This window comes from Polypterus senegalus, chromosome 3 (genome assembly GCF_016835505.1).
Source record: "Polypterus senegalus isolate Bchr_013 chromosome 3, ASM1683550v1, whole genome shotgun sequence".
In the NCBI taxonomy this organism is placed as follows: Eukaryota; Metazoa; Chordata; class Cladistia; order Polypteriformes; family Polypteridae; genus Polypterus; species Polypterus senegalus.
Window position 1 is genome coordinate 229,346,416 of NC_053156.1, and position 19,855 is coordinate 229,366,270.

Here is a 19,855-nt window from a genome sequence, read left to right on the forward strand (position 1 = left end):
CTGAGAGAGACAGTCAGCACACTCTGCCACTCCCTGGTCTGGTGTAGTATTACAGTTCCCCAGGCCCTTTACCTGCCTCCTAAACGCACGTGTGTGACAAGATATAAACTAACATCAAACCTGGGGCCTCATGTATAAACGGTGCATACGCACAGAAATGTTGGGTAAGAACTTTTCCACGTTCAAATCGCGATGTATAAAACCTACACTTAGTGTAAAGCTACGCACTTTTCCACGGTACCTCATACCTTGTCATACGCAAGTTCTCCGGTCGTTTGTGCAGACTGGTGGCACCCAGCGTCAAAGCAGTGCTACTGTTCCTGTGTGGTTACACCTTATTTTCCGGACGCAGCTTTATAAATACACTGAAACTAACACTCATATTGTTTATTAGTGTAATGCATCTGATTGTAATTAACTTGTAACAATATAATGGTCCAGGGAATAGCCATAGTATTCCAAATACCATAACTGCTTTAGTGTTGTTACTCTAACTGCACCTTCTTCTTTCAGCTGCTCCCGGTAGGGTTGCCACAGCGGATCATCTTTTTCCATATTACTCTCACGGCACCACTCGGAGTATTTATATCACTGTATCTGAGTGTGAATCACAGCAGCAGCTTATCTGAAAGAGAATTATCGGGATACAGCATCAAGCACACGCTGTCTCAGCCACGGCAAAACGTTTCAAAGCCTTTCCTGTACGGACCTCGCGGTTCAGAAACAGTTTCATCCCAAGAACTTTAAATGCACTCAATCAAGTGCTCCTTGTAGAGCTGTTTGTACTTATAAGTACAATTACCTCACTGTAAACTTGCACTACAGTTATAATATCGCACGACCTAAGCCACTTTATAAAGCGAGTATTTACATATGATGACGATATCATTTTTAAGATGAAATGCAGCAAAATATGTTTATTATATTATACAGATAAACTTTAACTTCATTTAAATAATCTATATTCTTCACTGGGACTGTCGTGAAGGATAGAATAATTAAACATATACTACGAAGATAGTTCAATGTTCCTTAAACGTTTTGAAGAATCATCGCTCTAAGCTTACAGATGGCTTAACGTCTATTACAGAGCTGATTGTGTGGTGATCGGTTGCTTGGAAAAAGAAAAGCAAGGACTGCAGGGGCGGCTGTGCCAATATATATTGAATATAAAACAGAAAGAGAAAATAACGACACAGCTAAAAATGCAGCGACAAATTTCGGCAAAAGTTAAACACTTGTGTCATGAGCACGAGGCGGCTATGCAGTGTCCGCAACGGACGTGTCCATCCACTGTGCATAAGCTACCTTATTGACATTGGCGGGTGAAGGAGCCACCGATTCTTCCTCTGCCCAGGGCCACCACAAGCCTAGAGACGCCCCTGAGTACTGCTGCAATAAATAATTTCATTGAAGGTCGCACACAATCACTGCGCCGTGAAACCCATGTTTAATAACATGCTTTGACTCCTATCATCATGAAAATGATATCACGTATACATCTCAGTATTTTAGTTATTCAGGGAGCTGTAATATCACGAATTTAATGGATTCTGTGTCCAGTTGGAGGAAGAGAGCTGGTTTAAGAAGCAAGTAATGATTCACGCACATAGAGCACATAGAAAATCACATACAAAACAAAGCATTTAATGTGCTACTTTAATTACGATGTGATTTGAGAAACTGGTTAATTAAATGATTTTAAGATGAAGTTTATAATGTTCTACTAAATGACAAAATAATCTACATGATTAAAGTGGAAATTTCGAGATTGAAGTTGACATTTCATGCTTTTTCCCCACTGTGTGCCTTTTTTTCTCTGTACCCTAATAAGCTTTCATATGACACTCAGACAGTGGGCTACAACTCGGCTTTTCACGGCGACTTTGATATGTGACTTCTTTTTTATTTCCGGCACTGTGCGATTTTGTGAACGTGAGCTTTCAAGTTTCTCCAACACGCTATGTCACTCGATCAACTTCCTTTTGTTGATTATAACACGGTTTAATTAAACAAATAGTATGTTTTTCCTTTGCCTCCACTTGGTATTCAATGAAATTCTTATATTTTCCCCCGTGCTTTTCCCATTGTCTTTTCACAGAAGGCTGAGCTTAAGGGCAATTTATATTGATTTGCATATTCAAAGAGGCGTAATTCTGGGAGGAGTTGGGGCGGGACGGCAGGCACGTGCACAAGCGTTACTTTTCACGCTGATCGTGATTTATGCAGCGGAAGAATGTGGAAGTTGGAGTACGCACAGATTCCTGCATCTGGATTTTTCTGTGCGTAAGCACATTTCGGCTTTTGTGCTTACGCCATGTTATAGTGCGAGTTCTACGTACAGTGCTATACATGAGACCCCTGGTGATCTGCACATAAATGATTTCATAATACTCCTTCAGCCTTCATGCAATGCTCTTTAAAAACCTCATTCAGCACCATGCTTATATACTTATATACCCACTAGTCCAAATCTATATGCTTGACTGTTTCAGTAGGTGGAGGTTATTTGAAAATTGATTTTAGGTATATGTTTCTGATCAGCAGACACCCACAAAAGTCCAGTGGCATGAGCGGCAGATTGTAGTGGATTTGCAGTTGTGAAAGTCATAACATCTTACCAGCCCATCAATAAATCTCATCTCATGTTTTTTTCTAAAACTGTGTTTCCTAGTTAGGGTAACAGTCCCATTAGTAAATCTAAAGTGCTGCCCTAATGCTATAATGGATGTACGATTAGGATGTATTAGTCAACATCCTCCGATGGCTCCTTGTTCCACATCCTGTTGCTGAAGGGATTCTCCTCTCAATTTCAACTTTCCTTATTCCCAGGCACATCCATACCCTATCATTGTCTCTCTTGATGTTTATTCCTCTGCCACCTTGAAGCTAAAGGATGTCATTCTTAAAGAAAAGTATATTAAATGGATGAACACTATAAAGAGAGTGTTTGCGTTCACTACTTGGATTGCCCTGTCAGGTTGGTCAGGAGCTGAAATTTAAGGACAGTCCCCCAGTTTCTATTACCAGTGATATATAGAGGATACATTAAACAACATTACCACCAAACACACTAAATCCATTATGGTGGTGGTTTGTGTCAGCACATATGACACAATCATGTACAAGATAAATTGTATGTCAGGGCCCAGCCATTCACACAACCAGACTTTTCAGTGATTTGAGGGCTTTGAAGGGCACTAAATTAATTTTTGGCTTAATTTATGCTTATATTTTCTTTTTAAAACAGATCATTTTTACTGTTATTTTTATAACAAATCCTGCTGACATTTTTTCATTGCTTTGTGTAATTTGTTGTATTGTTCTTAGTGACAGCGTATTGTTGCCACCAGGTGGTCACCAGAAGTTGAAGCATGTGATGTTATCATCCACGATTAAAACCTCAGATGACTAGCTACTACTTTATATCCATTCAGGAAATTAATAGTTTTCCTAGTTTTTTACCTATGATTTTTGATTAGGTTTTGACCCTTTTGTTTGGTATTTTGACCTTCTGGCTTTTGACCCCTGCTTGTTAATATTTTCTGGCTTTAATCCCCTTGTATTATTTTTCTGTCCTTTTTCCCACCCTTTCCATTGCAGCATTACATACTTACACTTTTACAATCAAGAGTTAACCTGACGTGCACATCTTTGGAGATCAGAAAGAGACCCTATATAAACATGTGGAGAACATGCAGACTTTACATGTATATTAGTCACACACAGCTTTCAAACACAGACTTGGACCAAAAATGAAGCACATAAAAGGGAAGGTCTACATAAGAAAAGTAATTTTATATTTAAGCCAGGGTCCCCCCCAACATGTCTTTTTTGTTCATGTTTTATCCTTTAAATATTATGATTTATGTTATTTATGTTTATTATTTGTATATTTATGTATTTTTTTCACTTGTGATTAATATTTATTTTCTTTGTATGAGAGTATGTTCTGTTTTGTTCCTTCTGTTTTGTGTTTTGTGGGGGGTTCCCCAAGAGGCGTGGCCACCTGTCAGTCTCTGTTGTGGACTGCTGCTCCCAGCCCTATAAAGGCTTATGGGAATTGCACTCCCCCTGCGGTATACTGCATGAGTTTAGTGGTTGGTGAGTGGTTTTTTTTCTTTTAAATGTTAATTCTTTGTATTTAGTTTTACTTTCGCTCTACTGTTTTAGGGATTCTAATTTGTGGTTTTGTGACTGTTTGTTTAGGATTGCTTTGTTGGCAAATCTTTTTTTTCTCTTTTATTTATTTCATGATATTCACTGATATCTCCTTTTATAATGATTCTTTCTTTGTCCCTTTATACACACATTGAAGGTCTATGCATGTCCTCCCTGGGCAGGGCTTACATTGTGTTTTGTGTTTAATAATTAAGTTGCCCAATAATTGAAGAAGCAAGTAACTTAAAATGGACCACTTTCACTAAAACATCTCTGACCACCATCACCCCCCACCATCATGTCATCACTTAAGAGATACAGTAATTCTTTTATATGTAATTTACCATCTGAAACTCAAGGCAGACTTTGTAGTATCCTACCAAGCTCCAGAACAAGCTGGTTGATCCAATTATATTTGCCTGCCATTTGCCTGAGGGGCTGCAGACAGGTGCCATGCTGAGAGCACATCTACAAAAAGAAAATAGAAGATAAAATGTTTCTAGGAAGGAAATGTATTTAAACTAATTATCTAATATTATATTGCCTAACCAACAAAAGCACATTATGATTGATGTTAGAATGTCAGAGCAGCACCATCTCAAATTTACTGGCATTCGGCGTAAAGATATGCTGGAATAAAAAACCTCTTATTGTAAGTAGACTTCCATACATGATGGAGCTTGTCATTATTATGAATATGATTAGCATTATTATTCAGTGTCTAAAAATGCACCTTTTGTAAGCTGTGTGAGACACCATGCTTTGAACAAATATGAAACTGGGAGGAAATCCTGTAATAATAAAAGAATGTTCTCTTGGATTTATCAATTTTCATGAACAAATCCACCAAAAGCGATTATTTTGGACCTTGAATTAAAAAAAAAAAATAGTGTATTGTATATGTCCAGGCATGAATTGTTTAGTGAGTGATACTTGGAAGAAGAATTTTCAGGGCAAAAAACATCTTTAGAAAGAACAATGTGAAAATGTAAAGAATGACAGAGATCTGCAGAGTGTTACACTTTGTAGCAGTGCCTCTCTCCTGCTTTAGTTTTTTGTTATTACCAGCATTTTCTCCTGATTATTTTCTTTTGTCCTATTTTCCTTTTTTGTTGGTAGTTTTATCCCAGTTACTTACCTTAAATTTGATCTGTCTGCAGGGATGACAACTTATTTACTGTTAGGACTCTCAGGTGCTGTGGTCATTAGGGCTGCAATTTCCTGAGAGGACAAAATTAAACCCTACGTAGGCTCAGCTGGTTTTAGTGACATTTGATAGAACTTGCTGCTGTTTCCTTTGTCCAGTTTTTTGTTGTTTTCCCTCCTAAACTTTACCAGATCTGAAACTCTGGTGTTGGATTTTTAGGTGTTAGGTTTAAGTTTTGGTTTTGCACATTTAGGTTATTGGATTTGGCTTTGGTGAATTACTGTTTCTGTTATTTTTGTTTTTCATTTTCTCATATTTAGCCTCTTTCTTTGTTTATTAGTTTGTTTGCTGTTCAGTGTCACCCCCAGCTAAACTGGGTCCCTAAGCGGAATCTTCTTGGCCACCCCCCAAGAACTTCACCACTAAATATATTAATAAATAATAAATAATCAAGCACACATCACTGACTCAACTATAACTTTTAAGATCAAATATAAATATGCATTTTTTAATAATCAAAACCTGAAAGTGATCGTTTAGGTGTTTCTTCAGTTTCTTTGTTGTATATCACAACAGCGCACGTCTACATTGTGTGAGGTGTTCATATGACAGCTTCTGTGCAGCATCTGAGTTAGTATGGATGATAGTCAACCTTCTTATATGTTATGCCTGTGGTATAGCGGGTTCATGGCTTTGGAAGAATGGCCAGTTTTTAAATAATCCATTTCGCCATGTCAGTCTCCGTGGGCACGATTGTGCAACCTTGGGGTGTTGATGAGATAAGTGGGGCAAGTTGCATCTGCGCTTGAGGGTGCGCGATGGAGGCACTGCACCCACAGAACCATATAAGAACGGGCTGGCACAGAGAAAAGGAAAAAAGGACAAAAGAGATGGAATAGGAATAAAGGCTTGGAGAATGAGGGTGTGACATTGGGGAACATTGAGTGAGTGGACAAGCCAGCCAGCTGAAAGAGGGAGGTCAGCGCGGTTAGGGGGGTCACATGAGGAGTGAAGGATCAGTGCTTGAGGGATGGATCGTGTCCACTGACAAGGTGGAAGAGTGGGCTCGATCAAGGTGGAGTCTGCCCTAAAGATCAGAGGAGCGAGTGTGTGTATGATAAGAAAGATGGGAGGACAACCAACCCCAAGCAGTCTGGCAGATGCTGACAGAGGAAGCCAAGACGGGGGTCAGTAGTGTGAGGACTGTGGTATATGAGAGATTGCAACCCCAAACCGCCAGATGGAGCCATCCCTGCAACATGGAAGGGCCCCGAATTCCAGCAGGGCATCATGGAACTTGGAGTTTTTCGCCACAGCCTTGCTGGATACCATGGGGGCCACCGGAGGACGCTGCAGGGAGGCCAGGGACTTATACTTTCCTTATAGCCCGGAAGTAATTCACGATTGTGGAAACGGAAGAATTTATATACTTCCGGGCTGAAGAAAAACAGAAAATTACCCGACCCGGAAGTGTTGGATAATCACATGGACTGAGGGCTCAGAAACACTTCCGGGTCAAGGAGTATAAAGGACTGTGGGAGATGCCAGACAGACGAGCTGAGTTGGGAGGCAGGGTGGCTAAGCATCTGGGAGTTTGGAGGATTGTTTATTTATTGAGAACTGTGGAGAGGAGCGTGCTTTGTGCACTTATTTATAATAAGAAATATTATTATTGGACTTTTACCTGGTGTCTGACGAGTGGTCTGAGGGTACAAGGGTGCGAGAAAACCCTAATCTGTCACAGGTGGCTAAAGTCTCTTCAGCTGAGCAAACCTGAGGTGAGCTGGAGAGACTGGGAAGGAGCGGTGCTTGGCTGGAATGGCCCCAATGTCTGCTACAGGATTTTAATCTTGTTTTAGCTTTGCTTTAACTGTTTGGCATCTTTACCCTTTTAATGGATTCTTTATTTGAACACTGTTTGATTTTGTTTTGGGTTATTGTTTTTTAATAAAAACACTGTTTGCACTTTGCACCTTCCCCTTGCTTCATTTGGTATCCTTACTGTCCAGCTCATCCAGTTACATTACTGACAGTGTTGGGTTCAAGAGGCTTCCAAACGGGAGATAGCAGCATGTAGCCGGACCCACATTGTCAAAGTGCCATGGATGATCTCCAGTAAATCGTGATGAGATGAAGTTTTGAAAAATTTCAGTGAGCAGAACCAACTGCATCTGGGAGGGTTTTCTGCAATCCAGAGGGCAACGCAAAGATTTGAGCTTTAGTGGTATTTAATGGCAATGATATACCAAATGTTTTGTTTACTTTATAAATGAAGGCCTAATTAGTAATAATAATAATGATCCAGGGTATTAATGTGCTTTTACCCTTTGTTTCTTGATATAGGCAACATTTTCACTTCTGACATGTGATACAACAACATAAACAATTTTAATACTACTGCTATTAATAATATAAAAACTATATTATAAAATAAAACAATTAGTACTGCTGCTAATAATATACAGGTAAAATTGTGTTACAACGAATATCTATACAACAAAATTTTCATTACAACAAGGTATTTTTATGGTCCCGGCAGTTTCCCCATATGACAGAGTCTATAGAAATCTTGTTACTACGAAATACATTCAGCAGATACTTTCATTACAACAAAGTGCCCAAAAGACCTTGAAATGCCTGAATGAATCATCCACAGAGCAGTTAGTTCTGTGGTCACAGCTCAGTTGTGCACAATGATCCCCAAACAGAAACATGGTAAATTTTTTTTCGTTCTTCGAACTTTCCTCTTAGTTTTTTTTGCTGTGTTTGTTTTCTTTGGTTTTCAGTGATACCTTTTGCTTATTGCTCGTTAACATTTGAAAAACATCCATTGGAATTTAACTCATTGTCACCCTCCTATAGAAATGTCAGACATGAAAAAATGACAACAGTTCACAGTAGAAAAAAAACTTGAAATTTTTGTGGCTCTCGATTCCGGCAAAAAGAAAAAAGACTTTGCCAGTGAATTCGGAATTTCACCATCAACACTGTCAACTTTCTTGAAAGGCTGAGCAAAAAAAGAAGAAAAATCTCAGGTTGCAAAAGTATGTGAACTGCTGCATTTGACAACGTTGAAAAAGCAGTTTTTATGTGGTTTAGGGATGCTCGTTCAAGAAATATTCCTATTAATGAGCCACTCATTCAAGAAAAAGCAAAGTCACAGGTTTCTAAACTCTCTTGGGACCTCCCCCAACAGCACGACACGCCGAAGAGTGTCCCGAAGTGCGATCAACGCGTCTGTGGAAGACTGTTTATCTGTTGCCAGGGCAACAGCAGGCTCGCAGCGCTGCTATGGCTCGCCGTCGAAGCAAACAGAAAATATCTTAATGGGTGATGCAAGGAACATTATAAATGCAGGGAACAGTATTACTTGGCAATAACCTGACCACAACCTTGCCTGACTGCTGTGTCTGTGTATAGGAGAGTGATAGATCCCGCTACAATAAATAACCGTGCTTTTCCTGTTTCAAACTGGTTTTACTAAAGTACTGAGACTCAGACTCGTGTTTTGGGGTGCAAAACAGGAACTTATAGCACAACCACAGTCTTTTAGGATTTGCACCTGTGGCGTCTTTACTGCAGAACTGTGAGCCTGCTGTTGCCCTGCCCCGGCAACGGACAAGCAATTTTCACAGACGCAGCAATTGCACTTCGGGATGCACTCCGGCATGTCGTCCTGTTGGGTGGGGGAGGTTAATCTCAAAACCCCTAAACCCCCCCCCAAAAGGGTTCAGAAACCTCATAATATGAAGAAGAAGAAAATGAAGATTCAGCTTCTGATTGATAAATGTGCTGCCCGCAACATCCTTCCACATTTAGATAATGTTCACGTTGAATTCCTCCTACCCAATTGCACGGCAGTGCTTCAGCCATTGGATTTGGGTATCATTCGCACAAGGAAATGATGAGAAAAATTTGCACAACTTGTAGACAGGAGGAGATTAAAATTAACGTAAAAGTGTAAAAGGATGCAAGTTAAAGAAAGCACCATAGTGACAAATATATGGCCAGGATTCTCACATGGTCTGCCTACAAATAGGCTTCAACCCAGACAGTCTGACCCCAGACTCAATAGGCAGTTTTCAGAGTTCAAAAATATCCTGTAAATGTTCAAAATGTACAAAATTGGCCAACAGCAGAGATGATAAATTGTAGAACGTCTGACTTTAAAAAGCAAGAGCAACGAAGAAGTTTAATAATGCATAATTTTTACATAAACAAAAGAATAACAAAAATAGCAAAGCAATGGGAAAAATAACAAAAATGGAGGCAAATAGGGTTACTCTACACAGTAAACAGATTTAATTTCACAGGAAGATTTTAGTGTGGACAAACAATGCACCACTGACGGACTTGATTAGCAGACTGTAATGCAAAAGATGAGGATGATCTGTCAGCAGTGACATCAGGGTGGCCTGCCTCTTAGGCGTTCCATTCACAAACCATCAAATGCAAACATCATTAAACAGCATACTTACAAATTAAGTAATTATAACATCATTAAAGAAAAATATTTTAAATAAAGGCAAACCAAAAAATTAATTAACAAAAAATGGAAACCTATAAAGAAGTACTGTACAAATATTAAACGAGCAAGAAATAAACTTAAAGCAGGGCAGTAACCCTGGCAGAACCGTAACACTCTACTCCCAAATACAGCTAATGGAATGTTCACTTTATGGCGTGGATATGATATGTACATGCTGTGTGTTTGGCATCCTGATTAATTGTAATGCAGGTTAGCTGATTTGATTTTACAAATAGCTACTATAATTGGAAAATTAGCTGCTTTATTAGGTTATAGAACACTTGAATGTACTTTACTTTTAATAAACTCTTTCTTTTCTTCTAGATATTTATTGCAACTTTTCTTTCATCACCTCTGCCACAAGTTGCTAATCTGTTGTTTCTTGTTGTGCAACAGATACACGTAGCACACATTAAGCACATTATAATGCAATACTTAGAATATTTTCATTTCATATTGTTCATATTTTCTAATGTCTTCCAGTGCATTTACATGCACTCTAATAACCCAGTTATTCACAGAAACCCAGTTTCTAAAATGCTATATAAATCCTTATTCTGTTTAGAGACACCAGGATATTGATCTCTATTGATATTCTGCTGTCACAATAATTGAGTCCAGACATCATAAACAGGTTTGGGGGCAGCCACCCGTATAATATCCCTGGCTGCAAAATGCTTTTAAAGTAACAGAGATGTTCACCAGACAGAGTCCAAAACAGAACTGATTCATTGTAAGTAAGATGGCGGTTTTAAAGACCCGTATAGGAAGTGACATCATCAAAGGGTCATGAATCGGAGGTAACATTATCAAAGGCCCTGGACACCAAAAGTGACATCACCTGTGCCGGATGTGATGTCTTCGTAGGCGCTGCAGCCTTGCAGGATTTCCCAGGAAAGATCTGCAGGGAACTGAGAAATACAGTCAGTGCACCCCGCTGCCCCCTGGTCTGATGTGTTATTACAATTATTTAACCCCTTTAGCTGCCTCCTACTCGCACGTGACACTGCCTTAACCAGATTACTCACTTTATCCCATGTTAGGAATGGCCTGGGGCTCCACGTTTAGGCCTCCTTTCAATAGATCACTTGTCTTCAGCCCCTCCTACAGTATCTGTGTCTGCTGCTATGTACAGCTTTTGTGCAATCACATGATGGGCAGCTAGGAATATAAATTGCAGGGAGCTCAAGTGGTGCTGTTTTTTAATATTTCATATAAACTCTTAAAGTTTGCAGTGTCTCAAAGTATGCAGTGCTAAAATTCTAATTCCTGACCTATTGGTTGTTGTCAGTTTATATTCTAGAAAACCAGTCTTGTATCTCATTGTGCCCATTCTATACAGTCACTATAAATATTTCATTCCAATCCCTATGCCGTTTGTAAATGAATGAATGAATTATTTCCTTTGTGAGGAAGATGTACGCTCTTCACTTGTGACACCATTGTAATGAACCACATTTTTACAAAGAAGTAAAAAAAAAGGAAATAAAATAAAGGCTCAGACGCTTAATTCATATGACACGACATTACAGATGTGACACAAAACCAATCCAAACCATGCAGCATTATCTACACTTAGCCTTAGTATAATTGTATACATTACTCTTCACTTCCCTCGCTATATGAGAAATCCTTGTGATCCGCTACAACTTGTGAATACTTTTGCACTGTCAACTTCAATTGGTAGTTTACCACTTATTTTCAGTACACTTAAAGTTAATTGTAAAGCTTTAAAGTATAGCTATGAACTTAAACAAAACATATTCATAGAATGGATAGTCTCCTCTCTTTCATCTAATATTCCTCTGGATAACAGGATGAAGTTCCATACATTTATTCTTTTAATACCTTAGAGGACTTCAAGGTTGATATTCTGTTTTCTGCTTATACTCTGTTGTACATGAATATTATATTTTTGGGATTTGTGCTGGGGTGTCATGTGGTGATTAGAGCTGCTGCTCAGCTCCAAAAGGCTCAGTACAAATCCAGATTTGATTACTGTATGGAAATTGCACATTGTGCAAGTGTGAGCTACTCTGTACCTTTGCCAGTCTTAAATCCATGCCCCACAAATGTGCAGTGTGTCTATCAAAATACAAAGAGTACTGAAGATAACCCATCAGTAATTCTAAAACCATCTTTGAATTTCTAGTGTAAGCATATACTCTAGTCAAGTTTTTGTATTGGATTTCAGTAATGATATAAAATACCATTATATTTTAGTAGTGTTCTGTCACAACTTCTTACTGAGATGTTGATAGAAGTTGGATTCAGCTCAAAACCGCTGTGAAACATTTGGAGATGGCAGACCCAAATGCACTTTCAAGAAATGCTGAGTCTCAGAACCTTGAAGACATGTGCATAATCTTAGTAGGAGCTGATGAATAGAATAGTCTGTAATGCAGACAAAGGTCAAGCATGTTAGCCAATCAATGTGCGTTCATTAATATCAACATGCATTATAAATATTCTTAATCAAAAGTCTAAGCCTTTTTATTTCATTTGTCTTTATGAGTTATTAACAAACCCCAAATATTGTGTGAACTCTTTGTCAAAATTCTGATCAAACTCACCACCAAACTAGACCTGCTGTAATATTTATTTTTCCTTTTCTTTGTCTTAGTTGCTTTGCCACTAGGCTATCATGGATCTTTTTATATCTTCTTCTTTATTCGACTGCTCCCATTAGGGGTCGTCACAGCGGATCATCTTTTTCCATAACTTTCTGTTCTCTACATCTTTCTCTGTCACTCATCCATAAACCTTCTCTTAGGCCTTCCACTTTTCCTCCTGCCTTGCAGCTCTATACTTAGTATCCTTTTCTCAATATACCCAGCATGATTCACATCATCATCTGTTACAATGGTGCTATGAAGATTTCACACACAGTGTCACAGTCAGGCAGGGTGGGTAATGACAGAAGTTGTTCACAATAACTGGATGTAACAACATTCTAACTGGTGGTACCTCTCCAGAAGCCCCCAAACAAAATGGCATCCTGATGGAATCCAAAAAAAGGAAGATAAAAATTAATAACAATAAAAATGACAGTAAAAAGTAAACACTGCACATCAAAATGCTCTCAAAAATCCTCCTGATAAGGCAAAAATAAAAATGAAATAAAATTAATTAGGACAGTAACTAACTCTGCCGTTGTACGATTTTCTTGTGAATGATTACCAGCATATTTACATTCATTCTATTATTAGTAAAGCTGTTAACACAGCCTCATCACAAAGTTGTTGTCTCCCTTCTGAGAAATTTACATCATGTACATGAGTAAGGGCCAAGCTTCATCTCTGGCTCACATGTTCTTTATTTATGCTGATAGTGTTGCACTTTCTGGACTCATCACTAGATGTTTTGCTTGCAGAAAAAATGATTATGATAGACAGCTTCAAGCTGAACACAAATTTAAATTTACTGATGGAATTTGAATAAACATGAAATTACCTTTTATTTAATGTGTTTATTCACTTAATGATGCTGACACACTGCATTAGTTTAACTGAGCTAAAAATGTTTTGCTGCTTATATTCATTTGTACTGATGTCCTCATTTCTCTGTTCAACAACAGTCGGTCAGCATTGATAGATTTCACTTGCCCTCATACAACTTTTCATCATGGCAATGTCCTGGTGAAACCTTTCACCATGGCCGTCACTGACTGTGCCAAGATTAGCAAGGGAAAAACTCCAAGTGTGAATGCAGAAAATTAACTTTTGGTGGCATGCTGCACTTCATGGTTTTGTATGCTTGAAGCATGTTGTCAACTACATGGATATAGTAGAAAATTCTCAGCAACATACTGTTTTTCAAGTGATTTCCTCCAGTCCCACTAGAAGATAATTACACCTTTTGTCACTGTGATGTGTCTGGTTAGTGCACCAACAAAAATGCCTTCCTTAATCTTTACATCAGGGTCATTCCATGTCAAATCAACCAATGGGCCCACACACTTAAGACATAAACACGTGTACCCATGTTAGTCAGGAGACACCCTGTATTTTTTTTGATGTAAGATCAGCACTTTCCAAGATATAGTCCATAGCTCAAGAACTAAACCACCAAGCAGGCTCAGACTGTGCACACTGGTACCTTAATTGGTATAGTGTGTGACAAAATTAAAACATTTGGTCCAGATGACCCTGCATGGTCAAAGTAGCCTCGTAAAATTGAGCAAAATGTAATTTGAGTTTTTGGCTTAGTTATGTTTAGACCTCAGAGGCACTTATTTGTAACCAACACAGACTTTTGAATTTTTTTCCTTATTAAGGTAACTATATAGGCTTTCTGAAAAAGCAATAAACGAAAATCAACTGTATCAAGCTTTGAATGGCAGACCTCTCAAATCCAAAAAATCCTTTTGGATTTTATTTTCAAGGCACACTAACAGCATGTGGGAATGTGCAGATAATTTTTAAAAATATTTTTCCTGTGTCCTATATGGTCCCTTCTTTCTTAAAAAATAAATATTACTTTTCTTGTGTGAATCTTTCATGTTTATTTTCCATCCTAAACATAAGCATAATATTAGTGCCATGTGTCAACAATGGTGATCATTGAGTTTGCAATCACTAAGTTATCAAAAACGTCAAAACATTTTTTCAAATCAGATGACAATGCCCTATCTCATGTTGCTGAACAGAGAATGCAATTCTCTATGGCCAAAAGAGTACCTTGTACTCGAGAATACCTGCGTTACAACCCTAGAGAAGATGGCAAACTCAGAGTCAGCCGGGTGTCTGGTGAAGGCAGTCAATAGACTGTCTGAATTTTCACCACTCTCACCCTCTCATGATCACACTCCAGATGGATCAGATGTGTCTCTCACATTAGTCCAGTGCCCTATTGGAGGTAATGTTGGGTGCATGTATGATGAAAAATGTTGGATTGGTGTGATTCGAGACAAGAGTGAAGTGGAATCAGACATCCTGATATGTTTCATGCATCCAAACTATCCTGCACAGTCTTGTTGGGTGCCATTACAGTGTCTCATTGCACTGCTTAGTGCACCTACAGCGGTCAGGAGGAAGCTACAGTACCAACTTGATCTCAAAGACAAAGATGTCCTAATGAAATGGGTCACATTCCTGCTGCTGCAATAGCAAGATGTTAACATTTCATTATAACTAGTGTTGTATTTAATGATAAATCAAGTCACTGTTGTTCATATGTTGTGCTTCATGTGCCTTTCGTGATTTATTTATTTTTCCATTAATTATATAACCAAGTTAGTAATGAAGGACTTGATGATTATCATTACTGACAAATGGCCAATTTAACCCATGTTTACAATGGAAAATAAAAATGAAAGATTCACATAAGAAAAGTAAGACCGGTAGGATAAAGGAAAAATTATTTTAAAAATGTCTGGACATTCCTACAGTGCATTAAGTTGGTCTGAAAATTAGACACAAAATGATTTTTTCACATTTGAGGGGTCTGCTGGTCAAACCTTGATTCTTGTTTGCTCATAACCTTTTGAAAAGCCCTGTTTATGTATATAAAAATGGAAAAAAAAATATCAGAAAGCCTAAACATGGCAAAGCCAAAGATGCCAAATATTTTTTTTTCCATTTTTGAAGGTCTGGTCTTACCAAGTGGTGTCACCTGCACCAAACATTTTGATTTTGTTACATACTATGCCTATATAATTACCAGAATGTAAAAATTGAGTCTGCGAGATGGTTTAGTTCTTGAGATATGGTCTTATGAAACTGATGAAAAAATAAAGCCAAGTCAAATATGACACCCCTCTCCACCCACAAAATTGGCTGTATCAGGAAAAGTATTGATATTTCATCAAAATAATGTTACAGTGTGTTTCATGGTAGACCTGGCATATTTTTCAGAATTTTTTGAGACCAAAGTGCATGGGATTTCTGTAAAATTGGTTCATTTGACATGGAATTACCCACCAGTTATTTGTAGGAAATATCTGTCTAAACTATCAAAATCTTTCACCTTCCTTTGTTCATCACTGTAATAAAACTTTTTATCAAGTCCATGTTTTATATGAAGAAAAGGCAGATACATCTTTATGAGGTTGACAAGTGGTTTATGCACCACAATTTTCTGCACTGGAACTAAATGCTCACAGAGTAGCCAGTTCTTTTTACTGTAATGAGATTCTTTTGCACAGACGTCACATTCACAAATGAAACAGCACTTGGTTTTTGTGAGCTCCATTCCGAGTAGCAGTGCCACTACTTTTAGATCAATCCAGATGTTCCTCTTATAGTTGTTGTACCTTATACAGTACATCCAGAAAGTATTCACAGCGCATCACTTTTTCCACATTTTTTATGTTACAACCTTATTCCAAAATGGATTAAATTAATTTTTTTCCTCAGAATTCTACACACAACACCCCATAATGACAACATGAAAAAAGCTTACTTGAGGTTTTTTCAAATTTATTAAAAATAAAAACTGAGAAATCACATGTACATAAGTATTCACAGCCTTTGCTCAATACTTTGTTGATGCACCTTTAGCAGCAATTACAGCCTCAAGTCTTTTTGAATATGATGCCACAAGCTTGGCACACCTATCCTTGGCCAGTTTCGCCCATTCCTCTTTGCAGCACCTCTCAAGCTCCATCAGGTTGGATGGGAAGCGTCGGTGCACAGCCATTTTAAGATCTCTCCAGAGATGTTCAATCAGATTCAAGTCTGGGCTCTGGATTGGCCACTCAAGGAAATTCACAGAGTTGTCCTGAAGGCACCCCTTTGATATCTTGGCTGTGTGCTTAGGGTCGTTGTCCTGCTGAAAGATGAACTGTCGTCCCAGTCTGAGGTCAAGAGTGCTCTGGAGCAGGTTTTCATCCAGGATGTCTCTGTACATTGCTTCAGTCATCTTTCGCTTTATCCTGACTAGTCTCACAGTTCCTGCCGCTGAAAAACATCCCCACAGCATGATGCTGCCACCACCATGCTTTACTGTAGGTATCATATTGGCCTGATGATGAGCGGTGCCTGGTTTCCTCCAAACGTGACGCCTGGCATTCACACCAAAGAGTTCAATCTTTGTCTCATCAGACCAGAGAATTTTGTTTCTCATGGTCTGAGAGTCCTTCAGGTGCCTTTTGGCAAACTCCAGGCGGGCTGCCATGTGCCTTTTACTAAGGAGTGGCTTCTGTCTGGCCACTCTACCATACAGGCCTGATTGGTGGATTGCCGCAGAGATGGTTGTCCTTCTGGAAGGTTCTCCTCTCTCCACAGAGGACCTCTGGAGCTCTGACAGAGTGACCATCGGGTTCTTGGTCACGTCCCTGACTAAGGCCCTTCTCCCCCGATTGCTCAGTTTAGATGGCCGGCCAGCTCTAGCAAAAGTCCTGGTGGTTTCGAACATCTTCCACTTACGAATAATGGAGGCCACTGTGCTCATTGGGACCTTCAAAGCAGCAGAAATTTTTCAGTAACCTTCCCCAGATTTGTGCCTCGAGACAATCCTGTCTCGGAGGTCTACAGACAATTCCTTTGACTTCATGCTTGGTTTGTGCTCTGACATGAACTGTCAACTGTGGGACCTTATATAGACAGGTGTGTGCCTTTCCAAATCATGTCCAATCAACTGAATTTACCACAGGTGGACTAAAATTAAGCTGCAGAAACATCTCAAGGATGATCAGGGGAAACAGGATGCACCTGAGCTCAATTTTGAGCTTCATGGCAAAGGCTGTGAATACTTATGTACATGTGCTTTCTCAATTTTTTATTTTTAATACATTTGCAAAAATCTCAAGTAAACTTTTTTCACGTTGTCATTATGGGGTGTTGTGTGTGGAATTCTGAGGAAAAAACTGAATTTAATCCATTCTGGAATAAGGCTGTAACATAACAAAATGTGGAAAAAGTGATGCGCTGTGAATACTTTCCGGATGCACTGTACAGTACATATATTTTTAATGTGAGAGGAAATCACAAACATGGTGATTGCAATAAAATGGTACAAGAGAGGAAAATTTAAAGATGATTTTGGTGATCAGCAGGCGAAAACTCATAGGGGACACCCAAAAGTGTTCAGGAAGCAAAATCTTTGTTGTCCAGTGTAATCTGACAGATCCTGCCAGGAATGTTAAACAGTGAGGGGTGAAATGTTTTTAAATGGTGCACTTACAGCTCTGTTGAAGTAAACAGGAAGAAAACAAAAGATATGAACATACTGTATATTTTACAAGTAAAAGACAGTCATTACACCTGCATAAATAAATAAAGGATTGCTTGAGTGATTCACATTCTGAAAACATTGGAAATGCAGGTTGATGATGAATCGAGATTTTCTTATTGTACCCTGTTAATAACTAGGAAATTTTAGCAAATTCTGTTTTTCTTATATAAACTGAATGGCTTCTGTGCTAATTCTTCATGTTTTATATATTTCTGTTGTAATGTGTTCTCCTCTATGGTGTGTATTGTATTTTTTTCAAAACATGCACAGTCAAGATAAAGTTAAACAAAGCATGATTAAAGCACCAAGCTGATTCTTTGGAGTCAATGAAACATTCTGTTTAAGCAGTAGACAAGTTTTTATTAAAAGCAGTGTAGAAAATATATGACAGCCATATTATTCCAAAACCAGAATAAAGGCATGCTTTATTGTTGGAGAATGTTTTTGCATCTGTTTCAGTTAAAAACTCCGTGAAGAGGCTATGCATCATTCCACATACAAAAGCAACAAAACATCAGTAGTGTACACATTATGTCTTAATAGATTCAGTAAATGGAGTCCAAGATCTGCAGGTTGTCAGACCATGGCCCAAGATGTCAAGCAGTTTCAGGACGATATCTCGCCTTTGTAGACAATGCAACACATTTATGCATTGTATTCATTCTTGTCACACAATCCGCCCACCTCCACTAATGATCTTCATGTACAAACAAATCTAATCTTTATTATGCATATCCATTATGACCTGCTATACTCCGGTCATTAGAACAGTTTTGACAAGAGCAGGCCATTCAGCTCAACAAGGTGACTAGTCCTATTCTCCTTAATTCCAGTCTACCTTACAACTTGCTGATGCATCCCTTGTGTCTGTTGTTCTCTGAGTGAAGAAATATTTTCTAATGTTTGTGCAAAATCTACCCTTGACTAGTCTCCATTTGTGCCTCCGTGTTCTTTTAGAAGAGTTTGTTTGAAAGTAATACAGTAGCTGGGTCCAATGCACTAATTCCCTTCATAGTTTTAAAGACTCTATCATGTAACATATTATTCTCTGTTTGCTTAAACTGAAAAGGTTCAACTCCTTCAGTTCTTCTTCATAGATCTTAGTCCTAGAATCAAAATGGTTGCTGTTTTCTGGAATTCACCTAACACTGCTATGTCTTTTTCCTAATATGGCAACCAAAACTGCATGCAGTACTTCAAATGAAGCCTCAGGGCTGATTTATACTTCTGCGTATCTACAGTGTAGCCTCATCCCCACCTCCTCAAAAATGTGACAGTGTGATTTGTTAACAAGAACCCTATGCAGACCCCAATGACTCCGATTAACCATGTTGGTAACTATGCATTTCCTGAAATGTGTTTCCATTTGTCTTCCATGTTGGAAATCGACAGATGTATGAAATGGGAAAAATATGAGGGACAAATAAATTCGACTATGGAAGAAAATGTGTAGCAAGATGAGCAGTGATCCTTGAGGACAACATTTGATTTTATTTTAATGTATTGTTCACTTTTCTTGTATGCTACAAAGAGTATCATCTAAGATTCAGGAATGCAGTATGCCTGTGGCCTAGTGCGACACAGAAGTATAAACTGCTAAGCTAGAGCATAGGCTCGAGGTAGAAGTACAAGTCACCCTTCACTAGTGCATTCTACATCTTAAGTATAACGTACCTTGACGTGTACTCCACTCCATGGAATTTGGACCACTACTACTGAATGCAAACTATGTTTTTGTTATAGAGAGTATGTACATACCACAGTCTAATATCTAGATAAAATGTAATGCTATAATGTTATATTGGTCTATAACATAATATTGATTAAATATTAAGCTCAAACAC

The 19,855-nt window shown here is 38.5% G+C and overlaps 1 protein-coding gene across 1 annotated transcript in view; it reads left to right on the forward strand.

Moving 5' to 3' along the window:
• The window catches only part of LOC120525960 (metabotropic glutamate receptor 4-like), a 963,211-nt gene that overhangs the window by 834,867 nt on the left and 108,489 nt on the right, over positions 1 to 19,855 (forward strand).